Here is a 23,351-nt window from a genome sequence, read left to right as displayed (position 1 = left end):
TGGACCTGAAATGTCTAGGTATAAGCTGGACATCCATATACAGGTTTGAATTTTGGTTACAGGCCCCGGTCAAAGGTCTAAGTTCAAAGACATATTCTAGGTCAAGTGAAGGAATTAGAAAAATCCAGAACCAGATTCTGGTTCAGAATTTATGTTCAAGTCCTATTTCCCAGTCCAAGGTGCATGTCCATAACCAGGTCATAAGTGCAGGTGTGTTGTTCAGGTCTAAATTTAGAGGTTAATATCCAAGGTCCAGTTCAAAGGCATAGGTTGAGGTCTAGATCCAAGGTCAAAGGTCAAGGTCTAGGTGCAATTCAAGGTTCGAGGTCCAGAGCCAAGGTCCTTGGTCCACAATCTAGGTCCAATATTGAGGGCCAGGTATAAATTCCATGTCCAGGGTCATATCCAGACCCAGGTCAAATGTTTAGGTTCAATGTCCAGGTTTAGTAGTTTTGAAAAGCAGGATTTATTTACACATTTCTTTTAAAAGAAACCACGTATTTAGTGTTTGAGGAAATTGTGATGAATCCAGGCAGTATTTGTGAACAGAATCTGAGAGCCACATACTGTTTTCAAAAATATCTTCTTATTTTCAATCAAAGCAAATATAGTGAACTCAGTAAGTATTTATGTAGATGGGTACATAATCATATATTGTTCTCAAATGTAGCTTCTTTTTTTTTTTTCTGGTGTATCTTCTTAATATTAGTTCAAACAAGTTAAGGTATCAAGGCAGTATTTGTGAAAATAAGTATAAGTATAAGCAAGTTCAGTAGCATACATTATTCTTATGTTTTTAGTAGGAGGGGCACCTGGGTGGCTCAGTCAGTTAAGCATCCGACATGGATTTGTAATTGATTTGACCTGGTCTTTGAACTGAAAGACCTAGACTTTGAATCTATTCTTAGTACCATGGTTGTGATTGTAGTAACTGTTCCTCTTGCTTTGGACCAGGAACTAAGGTCTGGACCTTAGACCTGGGACTGGACCTAATTTTGGACATGTATGTTGAACATGAAACTTGGATCTGGAACTTCTCTGTTCCTTGGACATAGTCTTAAACTTGAAATTAGCCCCATTCTTTGCACCTGGAGACTGGGCTTAGAATTAGACTTGGACTTAGACTTTAAACCTGAATGTGGGACATTTGCACCACAATTTGACCTAATTGGAAACCAAAGATTTACTAAACTTAATATACACATATTATACTATAAAAAGATAAAATTAACTTTAATATCTAAATTAACTTTAACATCTAAATTATAAATTAACTTTAACATCTGCTGAAATGCTCCAAATGGTAAACTTTCATCAATATGGACCTTAATCTGTATTGGAGCTCAAATTAGAGTTATACCTGGGGAATCCCACTAAATTTAAATAAGTCACCCGATACCTGGGGTTCTCACTAAGTTTGCATAAGGTACCTCCTATAATCTTAAAGGAGTTGCAAATGTAAAATAGAAGGAACATAAGTATGTCTCACCTTAAAACTATTGCCTTGCCTAAATTCCCCATGGTTATAGCTCTATTTTCTCTAATCTCATAGTGGGGAAGGAAGCTCTAACCTAATAAATAATAAATTAAAATTAAATTAAGTCTTTGGCACTTAAAATTGTTTTGACAAAACAAACAAACAAACAAAAAACCCTGTGGATTTGTTCCAACCTATTATAATTGTTAACACAGCCCAGAATAAATTAAAACAACATTTTCAAGGATTGAAACCTATAATATGAAGTCTATTTAGGCCCACTTTAGCTCGTTATTACACCTGGAAAGAATGAATGGTGCTTACAATGAATTATTAAATGCCATGGTCCCATCCATTAAGGTATCTAAAACTCAGTATTACAGAAATTATTAGCTCCATCCAATCAGCAACTAGTAAATACTTTGCAGTCACAGATTTGACTAGTACATTTTTTTCAGGCCCATTTACATAGCCTCTCATCACCAATTTTCCTTTACCTTAAAGGAACACAATATACCTTAACCCGGCTACCCATGGAGTATCTCAACAGTCCATCCAACACCATCTTTTCACCACATATAACTTTCTCCAGGAATGTAGATATGACATTATATTGATGAATCTTCCTCTGAGGAGCTTCATTTGGCATACTCATTCAGGACATACAAACATTCACAAAGGAGCTCACCAGAAAGGGATGTCCCATACATAGTACAAGGCCTCATCACCTCAGCAAAATTCCTGGCCAATATTTGGTTAATTGAAGGCCATTTCATTCCTCACAATGTCAAGAAACAACTCTTGACTGTCATCACCTACAATGGACAGCATCTTCACAGCCTTTTTGGGTTTTGGAGGCAATATATATACTTCATTTACAATTTTACTTAAGACTATTCTGTTACTCATCAATCGGCCCACTTTGAATGGGGACCCCTACAGCAAAAGGCTCTAAATCTGTACAAATTGTAATATAAAAGGCACTTACATTACTGCCCCCTGCCCCCAGAAAGTCTTTTATTTTAGAGTTTTTACTAACCTCCTTTTCTGCCTCCTGGAATCTGTGGACCAACTGGAAAGGCCATGTCACCCATAAACTTCTAATCTCCTATTCCCCATGCTATACACCAGTAGAATGAAAGATACTGGCTCCATGTTGAGTCCTTCTAGAGATGGGGGTTTCTCACAGGTTCTGAGCCTGTGACTGTATCCATTTGTCATTATGTCTTAGGTCTTCGAGACAATAGACTGTAGGTTGGGGGTGACCATTGAAACCCTACAAAAATAAATACATTTTTAGGATAAAGTGAGACTCAAACCACATGGTATATTGCCTTTCCAGTAAAAAGTGGCTTACCCTTACCCTCAGTCCCTTGCCATATGGCACTGGAGGAAGTCACTCCTCTTCTGGACACTTTGGTTGCCTGAAGACCCCTCTAGAAACAAGAGGATAAATAAGTAAATAAGTAAACAAGAGGGTAAATGAGTAAATAAGAAGGGGAGTTGGTATACTTCACAGATAGCACTACCAATATTATACACGATGGAGTCAGCTGGAGGGGTTTTACTTTAACTGTTCGCCCCTGATAAAGTCTAGAATCAAAAGCTTGGCACAACTGACTGAACTTTAGGCAGCTACCTTAGCACTGGATGCCCTGCCTGGATGCAACAATCACCCTCATCTTCACATTTTTGTAGATTCTTGGTCATTGTTCACAAACTGACCGTTGGGTTTAACCAATGGAAAAAACATGATGTTTAGCATGAAGAACTTGGGAATTATTGCCCCATACCTACCCAAAATGTAAGTCTAAGATCATCTACAATTCAAGGCCTCATAAAGTAATCCTTATTCCCTTTAATGTTTGAGGTATTATTGACAATAGCCAAGACACTCTTAACTTCTCAGGATACACAATATTGGGTTCTTGACTTGCCCCTCTTTGCTCTCTCAGCCATCTTTAGACCACCCTAGAGTCCTTCCATGCTTTCCACAGAAAGATCTCACTATGTAAATAATAAACCTTTTATATCCTTTTGGTGTGTGTGTCATATCATCAGCCTTGACATCTGAACCAAGTTTGTAAGGAGATGAACCTGTCCTGACATGAGAAAACCAAAAGATAAGGTACAAACGCCAGTCAAAGGTACAATACAAGGTACAAGATTCAGCACTAATTTCCAGTCCAAAATCCTGGATAAAAACTGGCCCAAGGTCCAGTTTCTGTTTCAGGTCAGGGTATCTCATGGTTCAGGTTTGAGATTTGATGTGTAGGTCTCAGGCCAAAAGTCCAGTTCTAAAGTCTAAATCAGAAATAAGATCTAAACCTTAGATCCATGTCCAGGTCTGATTTCTATGCCTAAGGTCATGTTCAACTTCTGGTCAGAGATTTGAGATTTAGTTTCAAGATCCAGATTATGGTTCAATTTCTAAGTCCAAGGAAATATTTCAGATCTAAGATTAAGGTTAAGATCCAAGTACAGGGTCTAGATCAAAGATACAATTTGAGGTTTGCATCCAAGGTTCAAATACAGGGTTCAATTTCTACTTCTAAGGTCTAGGTCCAGGTCCAAGACATGGTTGAAGGTCCAGATCTAGGTTTCATGACAAGTCCAGGAAGTTCAGGTCTGAGGCAAGTGTTTCTCTTTCAATACTTAGCATCAAAGTCCAGTCCCAGTGCAGAATCAAACTTTAGATTAAAAATCCTGGTAAAATTCATGTTCAAAGTACAGTTAACAAAACCAAGTTCCATGCCCAAAATCAGGTCCAATGAACTAGACAAATTTCATCATGAGGACCATGTCCAGGCCCATATCCACTCTCTACCTACCTATTTACTATATACATCCTACCCCAAACCCTACTTACTTCCTGTTAACACCCTGCCCTACAGTGACTTAAAAACTATACTGTGTCATATGCTACCTAACCACTTGCTATACACAACCCACTTCACACCTACTCCTTACCTACACACTTCTATAACCCCCTCAACCACTCACTTAGGAGTTATATGATTAGATATATTTAACTTCTAACCACACACACCCATTATTTACTTCCTACCCCACATTCACTCTCTACCAACCTCCCTATGCATACCCACTCATACCTAATCTTTCTCCTCTATACACTCATTAGTTACTTCCCTCCCCTGCAATCTATGCCCATAATATTCTACCTCTCTCCACCTCACACCCACTCATTCCTTACCATTTACCTCATGCCATTTGCTACCTACACCTACTCACTACCTATCCACTCACTGGTTAATCCCTGACCCATACCAGTTCATTACCAACCATTCATCATCTACTCCCCATGCTTGTTTACTAGGCTTCAACCTCACCTACTCACTAACTATTCCCTACTCTAACTCACTGCCAGTTTACACTCCACACATTCACTACCCACCCTTGCCCTAAACATATTACTTCTCTTAAGTTCCCCATGGATAATTATTTATTTTGTCATCATTCTGTATGTATGTATGTATGTATCTATCATCTATCCATCCATCCATCCATCCATCCATCCACCCATTTTCCTTGGCAATTTAACAACAAGCTAAGGAATGGCAATTTGACTTTGTTAGCTACTCACCGTTTAAAACCAGACCCTCTACCCTGTGATTATTTACTTAAAACTGTCTGTAACTGAACCATGGAGACTTTTGCATATTGAAAAATTTAATATCTCACACTCAAGAAGTACTCTTTCTTCTCTTATCCAAGTGAGTGTCATACACACACACTCAGAATGTTGGAGTCACCTGTTGAACATATTGTGTCCAACAGGTCATCCATACTAAGAAACCTTAATAATTCCATGCTGAAAATTATTTAGTATTAGAAATTTTTTGTCATGTAATTACATATGTTAAAACAAATGATTGAAAAAACCTTCAGGAATATTCTCAAGCCTGATACCAATTATAAGAGAGTGGAAGAGCCCAGGCAGTCTTTCTGCATTCCCCCAAGAATTAAGGTTGTTTTAAAGTGGAATAGCTTGATCCAGACATTAAAAATTGATTTTCTTTTATTCTTTTTCCTGGGTAACTATTTTAGAATAAATTTTACCGACTTCCTATGTATGTATTTATTTCCTGAAGGCTTTTCTCAATTAAGTTTTTAATTTTAATTCTGGTATTGTTAACATACATTGTTAAATTCCATATATGAGTGAAATCATATGGTAATTGTCTTACTTTGACTGATCCTGAGGACTTTTGGGACCATGATAAGTAGAATTCAGACAATTTAAGAAGATCCAAACTATTAGATACAGTTTATCAGAACAGTTGTTTTCTATAAAAGTCATCTTTTTCCTCATAGTTTTTGCAATGCTGACTTGGTATAAAGGGTTTCTTTTGAACAACATTTATATAAAAATTTACATAAAATGTTTGCTTTTGAAAGGGCTTCAAATCATTGTATTCTTGACTCTCATGCAGCTGTTTCTCTGCAAGAAATAATGCATTTTTAAGTTCAATTAATGTTTGATTTTTTATTTACATAATCTTAAACCTAGAAGGCATTGTTATAGACTCATAATTTATAGGAATGAGTCCCAAGCCCCTTACACCTATTGATAGATTTTATAAAATTAGCCTTATTTAAAAGATGTGGTTTTTTTCAGAATGATTTTCTAGAGAAAATTCTCATAGTAGTGATTTATATCAAAAGTATAAAGCAAGAGCTGAAATAATTCTTTTCAAGTTAAGGAGAACTGGTTTTCTTCAAAAGTTGTTCTAAATAACATGACATAAGCTCTCTAATTTGGTAAAATAGATCAGAGTTGGTTGCTTTATCCTGCACCTGTTTGGAATCTCTTTATGTGTCCAATAGTTTCGTGATTATTGATTCATTCATCCACTTTGTAATTCATTCACAACACATCTGCTCCAAAGTTTTGTCCCTTAGTTTCAAGTATTGTCACTCCAGGTGTCCTGTAGCTCTTCAAATATCCGCCTACCTAGTAAGCATTGATTAAAAGCTGAAAATATAATTTTTCCTTTCTTTTTGATTATTACCAAAAAAAAACCCACCCCAAATCTATAGCACATGATTTCACATAATGTGCACTTACAATTATTTTTTGGTCCACAGTCTATAAAGAGTAAGCAGATATGCAAATTTCTATAAATATATGCCTTCAAATCACATGAATCTCTTAAATTATTAAAAATTATTATTAAGGTAATATTTTTAATTGACTTAACAAGATGCCAAGATAACAAAGAGTAAATTACAGGTGTTATATTTACCTCAGGGAATTTGAATTTACTTGACTGTTGGCTCACTGAAACTCTTGGTTTTTCTGGAACTAGGATTTTTCTAGGATCTTGGAATTTCAATGCTAATGTCAGGATGGGTAGTTTCCCATTTTCTCCACTATTGTCTCCTTCTTTCACCTGGCAGGCATTGCCTTGGTGGAACTAGTTCTTAAATCAGCACTGACCAAAGCAGAAACTAAGTCAGAGCCCTCCACCCACTCATCCAGTGGGACCAAACCTAATGTTACTGACTACAGACCTATTGTTTCTGTGCAGGAGATTAGCTCCAGACATTTGTGGAGGATACGTGGTAGTGTTCATTTTGTTCCCTGCCCTATTTATCTATCTAATGATTGTATTAGATTCTAATTCGATTCTAACCTTTACATCGCTTCTCGGCCTTTTGGCTAAGATCAAGTGCGATTCTAACCTTTACAATCAGACTTGAATTTTGGTTTAACTCCTTAACAATCCAGTTCACTGCTGGGAGTAGACAAGAGCTGTTAACACTCCTTAGCTTGTCTAGGCCCCCAAATCCTGCCTAATTCCTGCCAATAACTCTGCTAATTAAAAATCTAAACCTCCTCTCTGGACCTCTTCTGCACAAGCTGTGGGCTATGGTCTTGCTCTGGCTGTACCAATCCCAGAAGCTAAATGACTATTTCCATTTGTCTTCATAGTTAGTTCTGACGTTTTGAATTTCTTCTACCCAATTTGCCTAATTGAATATCTTTCCCTACCTCAATGCTTCTCAAACTTTAATATGCATAAGATCTTCTGATGAGGTTTTAACACAGTTTTCTGAGCTCTATCCCCAGAGATTCTGATTCAATAGGTTCAGAAGTGCCCATGAATTTGCATTTCTAACAAGCACACAAGAGAGACTGATACTCTTGGTTCAAGGGACACCCTTTGAGAACTGGTGTTTTCAAGTAAACATGGTCTAGAGGGAAGACCTCCCTGTTTCTTCGAAACCCCTATCCAGTTCACTTCTCACTTAATTTTCTTATCTGCTCATTTTCGCTGCTGAGGTGCTCGTGCACCAAAGGACTGACATAAAACCACGGGCCCTGAAGGCTGGAAAGGCTGACATCACTGCTGACATTTTCCTTTGGCAATATCCCTTTTCTTCACATAGAGTGAGGTAAAATGGAGCCTATTTTAAATTTTAACTTTTAGTTCACTCTCTAAAGAGGGGTGCACGTTTATCAGATTAAGTCAGCAGCTGAAATAGATTTAAATTCATTCAATGTTCCTGCCTGTTTCCTCAAAGCATTTTTACTGAATTTAACAATGTGAAGTGGGACAAAATGCAGAAATTTGCCCCAAGTAGCTTCCAGCTCTGATACACAGTCTCTTACAGCCTTCATGGATTGAGTTTGAATTTAATAAAATGGATATAAATAAGTCTCCTGAAGTGTTTTCATTTCTCTTCTCAATTTGAACCGTCAGAATGTAAGATAGAGGGAAAAAATAGCATAAAACTAATATTGTGGAATGGAGGCATGTATTACTAAAAATTCTCATATTAATGTTATTGGTTATATTGTCAGCTCTGGGGAATTTCAGCCAGGATCTCATCAGCAGTAAAAGATAGGAAATGGCTATGAAGGTTGCTGAGGTAGGATTTCTTGTGTCTCTTCCTGAGGATGGATAAATAGGGACTTTGATGACTTGGAGCTTCTTTTTCATGGTGCATATAGTGGTAAATGTATATATAGATGAGCTGAAAATAGGTTTAAAATTAGAAAAAGAGGTGACTTATTCACTGATTCCTATTTTGAGTGCAAAAGAAACAAAAATTCCTAAGTAGCTCTGGAGCCAAAGAGGAAATTTAAAAATATTATCATAGGTTATTGAGAAAACAAAGTTAATTAAAAGATTTTATGAAAACTTACAGAATTTGGTCAAACTCTGAGGACTAAAATACTACCTTTTTTTTGTTTTTGCTTTTGTTTTTTAAAGACTTTATTATTTTCAGGTTCATAACAAAATTGAGAAGAAGGTTCAGAGGGATCCCTTATGCCCTCTCCTCCATTATCAACACCCCATCGCAGCAGAGTGGTATATTTGTTGCAACTGATTAACCTACATTAATATGTCATTATCACCCAAAGCCCATAGTTTACATTAGGGTACACTTTTGTACATTCTGACCAGTGTATAATGACATATATTCACCATTATGGTAGCCTAAAGAGTATTTCCAGTACCCTAAAAATCCTCCGTGCCCTGCCTGTTCATTTCTTTCTCCTCCCAATCCTGAGCAGCCACTGATGTTTTTATTACCTGCATAGTTTTTCCTTTTCTAGAAAATCACAGAGTTGAAATCACAATGTATGGCCTTCCCATACTGGCTTCTTTTACATGGAACTATGTATTTGAATTTCTTTTATGTCTTTTCAGGCTTGATAGTTCATTTCTTTAGGTGCTGAATAACATTCCATTGTCTAGCTATATCACAGTTTATCTATTCACCTACTGGAGCATATCTTGGTTTCCTCCAAGTTTTTTCAATTATGAGTAAAGCTGCTATAAACATCCATATACAGGTATTTGTGTAGATAAATGTTTTCAGCATCTTTGGGTAAATACCAGAGAGTGCTTTTGCTGATAGTATGTTAAGACCATGTTTAGTTTTATAAGAAACTACCACATGATCTTTCAAATTGGCTGCTATTTTGTATTCATGCTCGTAATGAATGGAAGTTCTTCTTGCTCCATATCATCACCAATATTTGGTATTATTAATTAATTAGTTAATTAATTGACATTTTGGCTATTCTAGTAGGTATGCTGCAGTATCTCACTGTTATAATTTGCATTCCCCTGATGACATGACATGGAGTACCTTTTCCTCTACTTATTTGCCACGTGTATATATTCTGTGATGAGATGTCTGTTAATGACTTTATCTCATTTTTTAATGAGACTATTTTCTTATTGTTTAATTTTAAGAAATGTTTTTCATATTTTTGATAATAGATCTTTATCACATATGTCTTTGCAAATATTTTATTCCAGTCTATGGCTTGTCTATTTATTTTTCTTGACAGTGTCTATTTAAAAGCAGAACGTTTTAATTTCAATGATGTCCAGTTTATCAACTATTTCTTTCATAGATTGTGCCTTTGGTGTTTTATCTGAAAAGTCATTGCTGGGTGTCACATACCCCTCCATGAATGGGCAGGAGCAAGTGGGTGGGCAGGTGACCAGGCAGCCATCCTGATAAAGCCTGGGCACCCTGAGAGCCAAGCTGTGGAGCTGTTGCTTGTAACTGGGGGCTGAAGGGGAGTGATCCTCCACAAGGAGGTGTTCCCCCACTGGTGAGGGACCATGCAGCTGTGCAGAGGTAGTTTTCTTCTGCGATCATTAATAGGAACCATTCTCTCTCGTGCCCAGCTGGAACAAGGACATGAGACTCCTCTTTGACCAGTTCACGAAGAAACATGAAGATGACTCCTAGAAATGTTTGCCTTCATACAAATGTAAATCAACTTGAAGTATTCAAGACTTCAAAATCTTTTTTGTGACATAAAGCCTGTAAAATAACAAGTGTCATAGCCCCAGCTCTTCCCTAGAAGCTTTAAGGAAGGCCTGGGCCTTGAATATGTGATATTTCATAATAATGTTGAAGAAAGAATAGTTTACATATTTCAAGGAGGTCCTTACCTGCAAGGAGCAGCTGGCTTCCTTCATGGAGGTGCCATTGCAGCCATGACTGATGCTATGGTTGGTATGTCTGCGATTACAGTTGGGGAACTGTCATGACTGACAATCTCAGCACTAATTTTAAGCTGTCAATCCCCCTTTGCTCTGTTGTTGTGATAAACAGCCAACTTGATAAAGTTGAAGGAAGGAAATTGTTTGTTTTCTGTGATGTTCAAAGCACAGTTGAGAAGGCCCTATATATAGTCAGAGGCAACAAGTTTATTGGTAAAGCTGGATCCCAAAGAAATTTTGACGTAAGAGAGCTGCTGGTGCATTCTACACCAGTGTGCACTAGGCTTTCTCTCCTCCAGAAGAAGCTGCTGTCTCCAGTCCTCCTTTACTTACCTGCTGTTGAGTCCCCCAGAGGATGAAGCCTGCTAACACTAACCTTCCTGAACAAATCTTCAGAATACAACTCCAAGAGATATTTCCATCTTCTAAACTTTTTAACATAGAAGCACTCTCTACTGGTGGCGGGGGGGAGTCATTGCCAGATGAAAGGTCATCTAGATTTTCTTCTATGTTATCTTCTAGTCTTCTAGGAGTTTTATAGTTTTATATTTTACATTTAGGTCTGTGGTCCACTTTGAGTTAATCTTTCAGGTTACATAAAGTCTGTTTTCTGTTTGTTTGTTTTATGTGCGTGTCTAATTGATCCAGGACCATTTGTTAAAAACAAAATGAAACAAAACAAAAAAACTCTCTGCTCCATTGTGTTGTCTTTGCTCCTTTGTCAGCGATTAGTTGACTATTTATGTGGGTCTATTTATGGGCTTTCTATTCTGTTCCATTGATCTATTTGTCTATTGCAATACCGCACAATCTTGATTACTGTAGCTTAAAATAAGTATTAAAATTGTGTAGTGTCAGTCCTACAACTGTGTTCTTCTTCAATATTCTGTTGGTTATTTTTGGTCTGTTGATTTTCCACATAAGCTTTAGAATCAGGTTTTCATCACCAGAAAATAACTTGCTTGGATTGTGATTGGAATTGCATTGAATATACTATAGATCAAGTTGGGAAGAGCTGACATCTTGATAATATTGAGTTTTCCCATCCATGAACATGGAATATCTCCCCACTTATCTAGTTATTTGATTTTATTCATTAGTTTTATAGTTTCTCCTGTATAGATCTTGTATTTATATTTTGTTAGAGTTATGTCTAAGTATTTTATTTTGGGAGAGGCTAAGGTAAAAAGTATTGGATTTTACATTTCAAATTTCATTTGTTTTTTACTGTTACACAAGAAAGTGGTTGACCTTTTGTATATTATTAACCTTGTACCTTGCAACCTTGCTATTAGTTCCAGGAGTTTTTTGACTAAATCTTTCAGATTTTCTACATAGGCAATCATATGAGCGATAAAGATTGTTTCATTTTTTTCTTACAAATCAGTATATGCTTTATTTCTTTTTCTTATTATGTTAGCTGAGACTGCTTTTATTTTAAAAGGATAGATGAAATAAATGAACAAAGTATTCAATTCAATAAGTTAGAACAGATGAGATTCTGCTACACTAAGTTCATGCTTTGGTGCTGTCTCCATTCTCAACTCAAAGCAATAATAGATAAAATACTTAAAAAATACACAACAGGACATATGTTGGTGGCAAAGATTACTGGAATGTGGCTACGGGCACAGCAAGGGCAGTGTTTAGTACCTACTGGGTAGATTCGAGAACCAGGCTCCTGACCTGAAGTTGGGTGAGGGATGAGCCTTCTGACAGAAAAACAAACAAAGGCTCATTTTTAGAAGATTTTGACATTTGAAGACAGCTGGACAAAGGCATAGTTTCATGTCCACATCTGAACCAAATGACCTTTTTTTTAATAAGCATTGACCAAAACACATTGTTCAAATAATATTGTCCCCCATATGAATATGAACTAGGATTCCTAGGATTACCTGTTTCTAACCTGGTATCTGGGAGACTAAGTGGAGGCAACACAGAGTCTCTACATAAAAAGAGGTAAACAGAGAGAATAAGAAAAAAGAAAAGAAAAGCAAAAGCAAACAAAAACTTCTCCAAACACAGGCTTGCAAAAATGTATAAAATGCATAGAATCTTTTATGATAAAAAGATATAGTAAAAAATTAAGAAATAAAATATTAAATTTACTGCAGATAAGGTTATTCAGAATAGTTGGGTAAATATTTGCAATAATTATATTTAAGAATGTAAAAAAGATGTAAAAAGAAATAGCTTGTATGAAAAATGTGAGCAATGATATACTTAAAAACCCACTAAGGTGTTGTCTGTCTTAGAACTTACTTTGGACTTGGGTGCCTTGAGTTTTCTTACTGAATATCTCATTATATCAACTAAATTAACATTCAAGACAATTTAGACATTTTTAGATTAAAAAGACCAAGAGGTATGACAAATGCTAAAATATTGAGATGTATTTCGTCAGGGAGAAAAATGAACTTGGAGGGAAGATATGAATGTAATGTGTACAGAAATTAATTAAGTGTGAGAGTAAATGTAATTAGCTATTACATTTATTTTTAGGTTTTGTTTTATCAAAGGTACACAGGCACATAATTTAAGCAGTGAAGTAGTTCTATAGCAGTTGCTTCTTTTAAAACCCCAAAGTTTCCAACCTCTCCATCCCCTCAGGCTCTCTCTTGTCAATCTTATCAAGCCCCATTTTATAAAGACAAACAAACAAGCAAAAAAACCAAATATATGCTATAAAAGTACAAATAGAAAATTCCAGTGTAGACCACTCCTTTGACTAGACAGGTATGCCTCGCTGCCTGCCTGAGCATGGCACTTGGATGTCTAGGAGGAATCACAGATCAATAAGATCACAACTGAACTCCTCACTTTGTTCTTCAAACCTGCATTATGAGACAGTCAGACCCAAAATAAAAATATGCTCTTAAAAAATCCTACTTTAAATTCATCAACAAATCCCATTGGCTCTAGTGGAAATATTCCTAAATCTTACCATTTCCATCACTGCCCCATGGACCTCACTCCTTCTATGCTCTAGTTTTCCTGCTCTGGTCCATTCTCACCAGTGGCTTTGCTGTTCCTCCAAGGTCCCCATGCTAGCCCAGCTCAGTAGTTGCTGGTCCTTCAGCCTGAACGTTCCTCCATCTGGATAGTTTCCTGACTGCCTCCATACTCTTCCACTCAGGCCTCTGCTTAACTACTACCTTATCGATTTATCTCCTTGTATCTAATTCATTTTCACTCAGTGCCTGTCACCATGCCATTCCTATCTCTTGCTCATTCTCCTTTTGTCTCTTTCTCTTTTCTACTTGCATGGGCATACACACACATGGTTTGTTCATTGGTTTTTATTAGTTTATAAAATGTCTTCTCTCCCTAGAATGAAAGTTCCATGAGAACAGATACTTTGTTTTATTGTACTGCTATGCCTGGAATAATGCTTGTCATGTCGTAGGGCTCCAATACATTAATCTTTTACTGTTTTATTGAAGTACATAATACATCCAGTAAATTTCACACATATTAAGTGTATAGCTTAATGAGTTTTTATAGTATTCATATACACACATGCAAACACCATCAAGATGTGGGACGTTTCCATCTCTCTAGAAGGTTCCCTTGTGCCCTTTTCAGTCAGTACATGCTCCAAGATGTAACCACCAACATATTAGTTTTGCCTATTCTTGAATGACATATAAATGAACCTTATATTGTATAAGTCTGTCTGGCTTCTGTTGCTCAATATTTGTCTGTGATTTTCATCATGTTGCTGTAGTATAAATAGTTCTTATTTTTATGGCGGCAAGTATTTTTTATATAAACATATGTATATTTATTGTTTTTCCTACAGGGTGGAAATTCAGGCTGCTTCCAATTCTTTACAATTGTGCATGTTCTTGTGTATGTCTTCTGGTGCAAGTATGCACTCATCTCTCTTGGGTATATATCTAGTAGGTGATTGTAGTGTTACAGAGTAGCTGTGTGTTTCACTTCAGTAGACACTGCCGGACAGCTTTCCAAAATGGTTGGACCACTTTACACCCACACCAGCAATAACTACTAGTATCATCCCCCTCATTTTTCTATCATGGTTCTATCAGGAAAGAGAAATTGCTCATCTAGTTGGAATCATCACTATACCATACCAGGAACTACACAATTTTGTGTCCAGATCAAATTCACTTTAACATGTGCAGAGTTGATCACTCCCTTACTGTGGATGCCATGAGAGCCCTAGCATAGGTGGAAATTGCTCCTATTTTTCAACAAAATATTCAAATGATTCCAGTAAATGTCTATTGCCCCATCCCATGAGGTTGTAATCTGCTAGAAGTTGAGACAGCTTTTATCTATGGATACTTGTTGTGGGTTCAGTTGTGTTCCTCATAAAGATAACGTTCAAATCCTAACTCCTGTACTTGTAAAAGTGATTTAATTTAGAAATCGAGTCTTTGTAGATGTAATCAAGTCATAATTAATTATAACTAATAATTATTAATTGCCCTAATCCATTGACTGGTACCATTATAAGAAGGACAGTTTTAAACACAGACACACAGAGAGAATGTCATGCATGATAGTTAATTTTAGTTCTCAACTTGACTGGGCCATGAGTGCCCAGATTTTTGGCCAAATATTACTTGAGGTGGTTTTTGTGAGGGTATGTTAGGTTGAGATAAGCATTTGAATCAGTAGACTTGGAAAAGCAGACTGCCCCTCCTGATGTGGGTGGGCTTCATCTAATCAGCTGAAAGCCTGAATAGGACAAAAAAGCTGACCCTTCATGCAGTAAGGGAAAATTATTTTCTCCCTTGATCTGGGACATCAGCCTTTTCCCTGCCTTTGGACCCAAACTGAAACTTGGGCTCTTCTGGGTCTGAAGCCTCCCAGCCTTCAGACTAGACCTACTCTATTGGCTCTGCTGGTTCTCAGGTTTTCACTCGGACTGGGACTCCACCATTGGCTCTCCTGGGTCTCCACTTGACTCACTCTGCAGATCTTGGGACATGCCTGCCTCCCTAATGGCATAACTGCATAATCAGCTCCGTTTCTCTGGAGGACCCTGACTGACAGACCATGCAAAGATGGAACCAGAGATCAGAGTGATACATCTACCAAAAAAAAGAATGCCAAGAATCAAGAATCACTGGCAACCACCAGAAACTAGGCAAGAAGTATGGAACAAAGGCTTTCTCAGGGTCTCAGAAAGTCTCTGGAAAGAACCAATCTTGCCCACACCTGGATTTCAGAATCCCAATCCCCAGAGCTGTAGAGAATACATTTCTGTTGTTTTAAACCTCCAGTATGTGATCATCTGTTACACAATTCTAGGAAATGAATGTAATACCTTTACTCAGCAAAATGCTATTGGTAGAGTCTGGTGATCAGAGTCCACAAGCAGGAAAAAAGGAAGTTCAGGGCTGTTTTTTCCCTTTGTACTTTGTGAATTTTCTATTCTATTTCTATTCTAGTGGCTGGCTAACCTTTAAAACATCTCAGTAGAGGTCCTATCACATAAGCCATATGAGCAGGTATTGTAGAAGACCTTGCTGTGGGGGACCTTCTGGCCTAAGAAGTCCTCTTGCCTCATGGTTGCTGCTGACAGAGAGAATTCAGCAGACAGATGACAACACTTACTTGAGCCAGTGCCTGGGTAAAGCCAGTCCCACTCAATAGATGCCCATGGACTTGTGCAATGTGTTAATGGTGGTGGTTGTAATGGGGCCTCTTCTACTAAAACAACTATTATACTCTAAGTGGAGAATCTACCCTCAAGTTCTGTGACTTGGTTTAGTACACATTGGTAGCTCCTTCCAACCCCGTATGTGGACCCCAGGATGTACCTGCAGGACTCACACTGCACAAAGTCAGGTCCAGAAGCCCTCATTGGATTCAGATGACACTCTTGAATTTGGTGGCATACTGGAAAGATGGTTATCCAGGGGACCGTAACAGTAGAACACGGGTCAATAAGGAAAAAGCAGGCACCAAGCAGAAAGAAAGAAGAAGCAACATGGACACCAGTTTCATTGTAGTGCCCTGATGATCTTGTATGTTTCCATATAGGTCAGGAAGGGGAGGCTTCACCACAACCTGACCCGAGTCTTTGCAAATGTGCTGTATTGCCCCAATGCATGGGGACAAGAGCAGCCTTGTAGGCAGCTGTCAAGGCAGTTATCCATCCTCCTCTCTATCTCACAGGAGGCTTCTGTGAGGCTTTCATCTGTACCTCTCATGTCAGTAAAAACTTGGGACACCACTTAATTCCCTTTAGGGTGTAGTTGCACCTTGTAAAGTCCTATGGCTCCTTGGTGGCTGGGTAACCCACTGCCCATGCTGCTCGGCATCTGGATCCTCTGGCTCAGTGTCATCCCGTAGAACTAAGGATATGGGGAAATGTCACCATGCCTTTTTTTTTTTTTAAGATTTTATTTATATATTTTTATTTATTTGACAGAGAGAGACACAGTGAGAGAGGGAACACAAGCAGGGGAGTGGGAGAGGAAGAAGCAGGCTTCCCATGGAGCAGGGAGCCTGATGAGGGGCTCGATCTTAGGACCCTGGGATCATGACCTGAGTCAAAGGCAGACGCTTAATTACTGAGCCACCCGGGCGCTCCACTGTTTGGCTTTTGCTGTAAGTGATAAGCCATGTGGATCCACTGAGGCAGTCTATGTCTATGGGAGTATGGCGGGTCGACCTACCAGACACAGCAGGGACACCTGCAGCTCCGTATTCATCCCCTCATCCCCTTGAGACTGGGGACTTCCTCACTGCTTGGCAGTAACATGTATCATTGCAAGAAACTGGATCTTCGGAAGCAGAGGTCAAGTTCTGAAAACGGCATTGGTTGACTTGTTAAATGGCTCTGAGCCTTGACTTTCTCTTTTGTCAAATGGGGACTGTAATTTCTATTTTTCAGGTTGGCTGTGGGAATAGCATGATCCTAAATTCACTAGGCTTAGAATAAATTCATAAAATGAAAGTCCCATAATGGAAGTATGAAGTCAAATGATGGGACTGTTTTGTGCTACAGAATTTTCCTAAAAGGCTGTAAAATTTAAATAGAGCCAAGATTATTTCATGGTAATTGCATCCGTTGGGTGCTTGTATCATTTTTATACAGTATTTTTTGCTGTTAAGTGAAAGACACTTGGCCATTGCTCTAATTCGTATTTTGATTATTTAGGAGCGTATTTTCTTACATTTTGTTTACTATTTGTAAGCCTGGATACAGTTTTGTGTGTGACATATTTTAATCTTTTCCCAAATATCTAATCAGATGTTAATATAAAGATCAATCAAGATGCAAAATGAAATTGACAGATGCCTTTTCCCAATCGCAGAATTTTTTAAAAAATATTTTTCTTGGTCTATTCCATCTTAGTTATTTTTTTCTTTCTGCATATGGTAAATATTTTATATTCAAATACATTTGTTTATTCCTCTGTGATTTTCCTCTACTGCTTCAAAGCTGAGATTGCCCTCATGATACAGATCTGATAAATATTTTATTATATTACTTTGGGTTTTCTTTTTTAGATTTTTACAGTTTTATATTTTGTTTGATTTGGAAGTTAATTTGTTTGTATTTACCTTAAATATTCTTACACAACTGTTAGACACTAAAAAACATCTAATTAAATGACATTTTAATGTATATTTGTTCTTGACATTCTATTGATCAAATCATACATTTTAATATACAATGACACTATTTGTGACCTTTCCACTTGTTTTCCGGTATTGCTACTATCTGAGACCAAACATTTTCTCATTGTTTGTTCACTGTATTTAGTTGATGTATGTTTTTGTTGCCAAATAACCAATTTAAAAAATAAAGTACATTGCTCTTAATCCCAATTATCAAAACAATGGCTCCCAATTTATAGGATTCTCTAAAAAATACAGAGTAGTAAAAATAAGAAAAACTCACTCATAAAGAAAGAAACACTCACTTATAATTGAAAACAATCTTTTAACACCTGTTATATTTTAACTTCTATTATGTATCATTTTTAGTTTATGAGATTCTATCATTTATAAAATTGGTGTAATATTTATACCTATTCAGAGTTGTGAGGATTAAACAAAATTAAATGTTTGAACATTGAGCATACTATTCAACATATACTATTTAATTAGTATTAAGTATTACTTTTTACCTACATGGTTCTACAACTTTACACTATGTTTCACTTCACATGATACTGTATCCTTTTCCCCACTCAGATATAAATACTTTCAATGAGAAATTTTAAACACAATTTAACTGGGTGTATAATCTATAATAATTCATAAGTATATCATTGTATATGAGTGTGTGTGTGTGTGTGTGTGTGTGTGTGAGTGTGTGTGTGATTAAACCTACCATTTTCCTGTTATATGTTTGGTTCTGCTCTAGTAGTTTATATTGTGAAAAAGCTTTATCTGTTTTGGAATTTTTGCTAAGGATAAGAATCTAGAACTGAAGTTGTTCCATCAGTGACTAGGAATGATCGGTAAATGTGGGTGTATATATACATATATATGTATGTATAGACAGATACATAACACACATATGCATATGCACACAAATATAATGTGTATATATACTTTCAAAAGGCCTCATTCCAGTTTATAATCCAAACGTTTTTGTTACTGTTTCATTTCAGTTTGTCCATATGTTGCCTTAGTCTTTATTTTACTAATTTTATATTACTTCCCTTTTTCACTTACATCTGATATTGTGCTTTTCCCCATGTGCTTGTTTACTATATCATATTCTTACAAAAAATGAATCACTAGTGTATGTCTTTTGCCTATTTATGTAATTTCTTCATCATCTCATGGTCTCTAAATATAACATGTTCTTCTTTCTCCGAGGATCAGAAAATGTTCCATTCAATTTCCTTTTATATTTTTTCAATCTTATATTTTCTTCATTATGAAAGTACTACTAGAGACATTTGGTAATTGTTGATATGTGAAAAGATGCAAAAATGAAAATAACCACTCATCCCAGTAATAATAATAAACATGATATTATTTTAAAATTCTATTTGTTTTTTCTTTCAATACTTGAGGTTTTTATGTATTATCTTTGTGCATTTTTAATATTTTACTATATAGGTACCTAATTTCATAAAAATTACCCGCAACTCTCATCATTAATTACAGAGCAGTTTACCACATCGATGTATTATGAGGACTTTAACCCCTTACCTAAGTTTAAATATTGAATTTCCCATAAGTTATGCTTTTTCAAATAATGATTTGAACATCTTATTATATAGATACTATTCACCTTTCTAATAATTTCCATTGTGAAATTTATTTATTTATTTATAGAGAGAGAGGGAGAGCATGTGAAAGTTGGGGGAGGGGAGCAGAAGGAGAGGGAGAGAGAGAATCTCAAGCAGATTTCATGCCTGACATACAGCCCAACATGGGGCTTGATCTCACAACCCTGAGATCATGACCTGAGCCAAAATCAAGAATGGGATGCTTAACTGACTGAGACACCCACATGCCCCGATTGTGAAATATATTTAAGTGTATAATTACCTGGTAAACATTTTGGATATTTTTAAGGCTCTTGAAATATAAGGCAAGTTACTTTTAAAGACTTCACATCAGAATTTATTTATTGTGTTTCATTTTGTGGCCACTTTCAATCTGGAATATTATAATGTTCTAATTGTGGAAAAGGAATTATCAATTTATTTTAAATTATACATATTTTTGAACACAGAGAAATGAGAGAACAGAGAGTTCTTGCAATAGAGATCAATGAATTATATTAAGTCCCACTAACATGTTAGTGCATTTTAACAATTGGGTTATGAATATGGATATGTGTTAACATGTACAGAAGTTTTTATAGATTTTATTGATATAAGAGATGATAACATTAATTTATAAATAATAATAAAATATATAATATTCTTTGTTGAAATTCCAAATAGTCAGTCGATTCTCAGAGAAGGCATTCAGTGATATTTTGTGAAACTCTTATCTGTAGCCAATCTGCTCTTGAAATTGATGAGTCAGCATAGTTCTGACTGTTGATGTTTTCATTGTGGTAACAAGTGAGGCAAAAGTAAAACAATGTAGATGTTTGTTCTCATATGTCAGGGAGCTTCTTTACTGAATTAAATGATAGTTTTCAAACACTGGAAGAATATTTTTGAAGATTTTTGTGCAATTCACATTATGGAAGCTACAAATATGGCACAATGTTAAATCTAGTCTTATTAACATTTTGTTTCCCAATTTATGAAGTTTAGACAATAAAAAGACAATAACCAAGCTCTGAATTGAAACATTTGTTCATTTCCAGGCTGCAAGTACTCCCACCGTGGCCAATTCAGACTATAAGCCGATGTCAGTAATGGGAAATGGGGAAGAAATGCACATTAGCACACCATTCTATCATATTTCTATCATAAACACAATAGCTGTAAGTAATCTCAAAAAATGTATCAATAGTAAAATGTAGTAAAATAGTTAGGAAGTCATGAGTTTTGAGTATTTATTACCTCTTAAGTATAATTTATTTAATTGTTTATGGAATTAAATTTTTTAATATGGTTGTGTTGACTAACTGGCATGCAAGATTCCTAAACATGTGAAATCATGGAAAATGTGAAAGTAAACTTGAAAATGAACAGTTAAGAGGTGGCCCTAGTATGCCACTGCTTAAAGCCAAATATAATAAAAAATTCATCTGCACATAGTTCAAGTAAAAGTGTTAATGTCTTATCATAAAAAATAGCAGTAACCATGCCACCTCTTCCCACCTGACAGACTTGCTCCCAAAGAGTGACTCGCTTCAAATCTTCTTGCCAATTCCACTGGTGTATCTCCACATTAAAATCAAAACCAAAACCAAAAAGCCTTATTTTTTTTTTCTTGATTTATTCCTATTGGACATAGTGCATTGACTTTTTGCATTGCTCTCCTACAGTTCACGTCACCCAACAGAGTTATGTCACCAGATTGCAGGGTTCTTGTGTCTCTTGGAGTCGAAGAAGGAACCTCGAGGACGGAAAAGGGTGAAGAGAAGCAGAAGTTTATTAAGGGAAGGTGAGAACAGAAAGGAAAGAAAAAAACTCCCTAGTGTGAGAAGGGACCCGAATGGGTTGCCCCTGAGGCATTTTAGGGCCAGTCTTTTATTGAGAGCTGACTGGAGAAGCTTGTGGCCTTGGGATTCTTGTGCTCTCTTGGTTGGTTCCCTTATCTCGTGCTTAGCTCTGTTCCAGCATCTCCACCTGACAGGAATAGTTCCAGAGCCCAGTCGGAGGGAGGGGGCAGGGGCCTCCTAACCCACCTACCTAGAACTTCACCCCTTCCCTATTCATGGGACAGGACCTGTGGGCAGAAAAAGCAATACTGGGTTTGTGAGGAGTGACTGATTGTGTACTTTTTAATTAATGGGGGTTTAGGGATATCACAAATCTCAAGGAATCTGGTTTTCAGAACCTTGAAGGGCCGGCTGCTGCCAAGATAAGGTTACTTTTAAACATTAAGGTACTAAGGCAGCCATGAGGTCCTTGAGGACCATCATGATCTGCGTGTTTCAGGGATCTCAGTGGGCTGCAAGCTATAAGGAGATTTAATTTAAGCTATATTTCTTTTGCCTTTGTTTCCCACATTAGTTACATTATAATTTACAGATAAATAAATATCAGTATTTTCAATAGTATAAAAATGTACTTTTCAGGGGCACCTGGGTGGCTCAGTCGTTAAGCATCTGCCTTCGCCTCAGGTCATGATCCTAGGGTCCTGGGATCAAGCCCTGCATCAGGGTCCCTACCCGTGGGAAGCCTGTTTCTACCTCTCCTCTCCCCCTGCTTGTGTTCCTTCTCTTGCTCTATCTCTGTCAAACAAAATTTTTTTAAAAAAAGTAAAAAAAATATACTTTCAGCCACATGGTTAACATCCCCTTTCTTATAAAATTCTTAATATGTTCTTGGAATTAATACTCCTCACCTCTGATTGGTTGATTTCTTTATGTCTACAGAATTTTCTCCCATATATTCTGATATCTTTACTTTGGTTGAAAGGGAAGTATTTTCTAAGCACATGATGATATCAGGTCTATTTTATTTTATTTTTCTTGTCGACTTCTATATTCTTTTTCCATGTCTGTCTACTAAGTCATCACAAACATTGTGCCTTGAAGTAACCATGTTCATTAAATTCTCATAGTTTCTGTGGGTCAGGAGTTCAGCTGTGGCTTAGTGGGATCCTCCATTTAGGGTCTCCCAGGCTGCAATCAAGGTATTGGATGGTTGGGTTCTTTTCTGGAGCTTGAGCTCCTCTAAATTCATATGGTAGTTGGCATAATTCCGTTATGTGGATGTATGTTTTCCTGTCATATGGTGTCTTTAATATGTCTTTTATTGCTTTTTAAAAATAATTTCACTTGGTATTTAGCAAAACTTGTATTATCCTAGAAGTTGCCTTTGTTGTATTCCCAATTCCTTTTTCATAATTAACACTTTACTGTCTCATCTATCAGTTTTTAGAAGTATCCTTGACTCCTACTAATTGCCTAGATAACAATTAATTATCTTCTTCTACTTTTTCCTTTCTCTCCCCATTTTTTAGCTGCTTTGTCTTTACTGTTTGAACTTGTAACATTAGCACAATATTATTCCTCCCAGAATACTTAACTTCTCTTCCTATTTCCTCTTTCCCTTATGTCTCTAAAGGTACCAACTGCTTTTCTATGAAGCCGATTCTTTCACAGAAGCTCTGCTTCCTATGGCCGCCATTTTTGTCTCACTCACTTTCAAGACTTGCCCGGCAATTAATACTGTGACTTAGCAAGTCCTGACTGATGTTAAGTATTTTGGCTTTTAATGTCAAAATTTCTCTTCATGGAGTGACTTCTTTGTTTTTATACACCCCCTTCGCTTCTCTATACTTCTACA

At 36.7% G+C, this 23,351-nt stretch overlaps 1 pseudogene; it reads left to right on the top strand.

The window, feature by feature from the left end:
- The first annotated feature begins 8,353 nt into the window (after positions 1–8,353).
- On the top strand, positions 8,354–10,722 carry LOC116568797 (annotated as a pseudogene).
- Positions 10,723–23,351: the final 12,629 nt, after the last annotated feature.

This window comes from Mustela erminea, chromosome 11, assembly GCF_009829155.1.
Source record: "Mustela erminea isolate mMusErm1 chromosome 11, mMusErm1.Pri, whole genome shotgun sequence".
Classification (NCBI taxonomy): Eukaryota; Metazoa; Chordata; class Mammalia; order Carnivora; family Mustelidae; genus Mustela; species Mustela erminea.
This window is presented reverse-complemented; position numbering and strand designations above follow the sequence as displayed.